Source organism: Penaeus vannamei, chromosome 29 (assembly GCF_042767895.1).
Source record: "Penaeus vannamei isolate JL-2024 chromosome 29, ASM4276789v1, whole genome shotgun sequence".
Classification (NCBI taxonomy): domain Eukaryota; kingdom Metazoa; phylum Arthropoda; class Malacostraca; order Decapoda; family Penaeidae; genus Penaeus; species Penaeus vannamei.
Genome location: NC_091577.1, coordinates 14103829 through 14106328, shown reverse-complemented (window position 1 = coordinate 14106328; position 2500 = coordinate 14103829). Strand labels below are relative to the sequence as shown.

At 53.0% G+C, this 2500-nt stretch overlaps 1 protein-coding gene across 1 annotated transcript in view; it reads right to left on the bottom strand.

Annotated features, from left to right (window-relative positions):
* The window catches only part of LOC113812731 (cGMP-inhibited 3',5'-cyclic phosphodiesterase 3A-like), a 75214-nt gene that overhangs the window by 56356 nt on the left and 16358 nt on the right, over positions 1 to 2500 (bottom strand). The gene's annotated exons all lie outside the window — the stretch shown is intronic.

The window sequence follows — 2500 nt, the reverse complement described above, 5'->3', positions numbered from 1 at the left end:
CATTATGGTCTAAGTCCTATTCCTCTCCTTCTTTTCTCTCCCTCTCCTTCTCTAATTCCCTCTGCTTACCCTTCTTCTCCTTCCATAGTCTAATTTATGCTCGTTTACCTTTAACTTTCTCTCTCTCTCTCTCTCTCTCTCTCTCTCTCTCTCTCTCTCTCTCTCTCTCTCTCTCTCTCTCTCTCTCTCTCTCTCTCTCTCTCTCTCTCTCTCTCTCTCCCTCCTTCTTCTCTGTCTCCCTCTTCTCCTTCTCCTTTCCCATAGTCTGATCTACATTCTTTTATTTTTTCCTCTCTCTCTCCCCTTCCCTTTCTGCTTCTCCTTCTTCTCCTTCTACCTATTCTCCTCCTTCTTTATAGTCTAATTTATATTCTTTTACCCTTTTTTTTCTCTCTCCTGCTCCTCCCTCTTCTCCTCCCCCTTCTCCCACACAGTCTCCTCCTCCTCTTCCTCGTCCACCAACTAATCCTTAAACTTTTCCACCACTCAGCCACATCCTCATCCACTTCCACACCCTCCTCTACCCTCTCATTTATATCCTCTTCATCCTCATTCTCTTCCACCCTCTTCCTTACCCACTCTTCCCCTACTCATCCACTTCCATGCCATCTCTAACCCTCTTATCCCTCTCATTTGCATCTACGTCTCCTTCCTGGCTCACTCATCCTCATCCACGCCCTACCCAACCCCACTCATCCCCACTCCTTCGCATCCTTATTCACTTCCAGATCCCCTTCTTGCCCCCACTCACTCCCCTTCTCATCCGCATCCTCATCCTCTTCCTGCCCCCACTCTTCCGCATCCTTATCCACTTCCTGTCCCCACTCCTTCCCATTCTCATCCACTTCCAGATCCCCTTCCTGCCCCCACTCACTCCCCTTCTCATCCACTTCCTTGCCCCCACTCCTTCCCACTCATCCACTTCCTCATCCCCTTCCTGTCCCCACTCACCCCCCCCCTTCTCACCCGCATCCCCATCCCCTTCCACATTAGCTCCTCCACCCCCTCCGCAGTTGCCAGTTCGCAGGATCGGTCCCGAAGTCGATGCGAGCGGAGTGGATAAAACGCTCCTCGACCCACAAAAGCTGGAGTGGCTTCATTGACCTTTGCGCGGAGGCAGCGGCTATTTATACAGGGGGCTTGCTTGCTTACGTGCTTGCTGGCTGGGTGGCTTGCTTGGTGGATTGCTGGCTGGGTGGCTTGCTTGGTGGATTGCTGGCTGGGTGGCTTGCCGGGTTGGTTGGTTGTTGGATTGCTGGCTGGGTGGCTTGCCGGGTTGGTTGGTTGGTTGCTTGCTGGATTGCTCGCTGGGTGGCTTACTGGCTTGCTTGCTTGTTGGATTTCTGGCTGGGTTGCTTGCTTGCTTGCTTACTTGCTTGCTTACTTGCTTGCTTACTTGCTTGCTGGATTGCTTACTGGCTTGCTGGCTAGGTGGCTTGCTTGCTTACGGGCTTGCTGGATTGCTGGCTGGGTGGCTTATTTGCTTGCTGGCTGGGTGGCTTACTGGCAAGGTGGCTGGGTGGCTTGCTTGCTTGCTTGTTGGATTGCTTGCTGGGTGGCTTGCTTGCTTGCTGGATTGCTTGCTTGCTTACTTGCTTGCTGGCTGGGTGGCAGGGTGTCTTGCTGGCTTTATAGAAGGGGGGGGGGGGGCGGGGAAGGTTTGTTTTCTCTCTGTCTCTGTTTCTTTCTTTCTTTTTCTGTATATCTCTATTTCTCATCCTCTCTTTTTCACTTCACTTCCTTAATTCCTTCCTTCCTTCCTTGCTTCCTCCCTCCCTTCCTTCCTTCCAACTTCCCTCTCTCCCTCCCTCCCTCCTTTCCTTCCTTCCAACCTCCCTTTCTCCCTCCCTCCATCCCTTTCTCCCTCCCTCCCTTCCTTCCTTTCTTCCATCCTTACATCCTCCCATCCTACCTCCTTTCCTCCCTTCCTTCTTCCCTCCCTTCTATCCTTCCTTCTTCCCATCCTACCTGTCTTCCTCCCTTCTCCCGCCCTCCTCTTCTTCTCCTCCCTCCCTCCCTTGCTTCCTCCCTCCCTCCCTTCCTCCCCTTCCTTCCACCCTTCCTCCTTCCTTCCCTTCCTTCCTCCCTCCCTCCCTCCCTTGCTTTTCTTCCTCCCTCCCTCCCCCGCTTCTTCCCTTCTCTCCCTCCATCCCTGTCTTCTTTCCTTAGTCTCCTCCCTCCTACCTTCCTCCCTCCCTTCCTTTCTTCCTCTCCTCCCTTTTCTTTCTTCCTTCCACTACTTCCCTAGTCCCTCCTTCCTACCTTCCTCCCCTCTTCCTTTCCTTTCTCCCTCCCTTCCCTTCCTTCCCTTGCTTCCTTAGTTAGTCCCCTCCCTTCCTACCTTCTTCCCTTCCTTCCCTTCCTTCCTTCCTACCTCCCACATTCCTTTCTTTCTTCCTTCCTCCTTCTCTTCCTGCCCTTAGTCCCTCTCTTCCTACCTTCCTCCCTCCCTCCCTACCTTCCTTCCCTTCCTACCTGACTTCCTCTCTTTCTTTCTCTC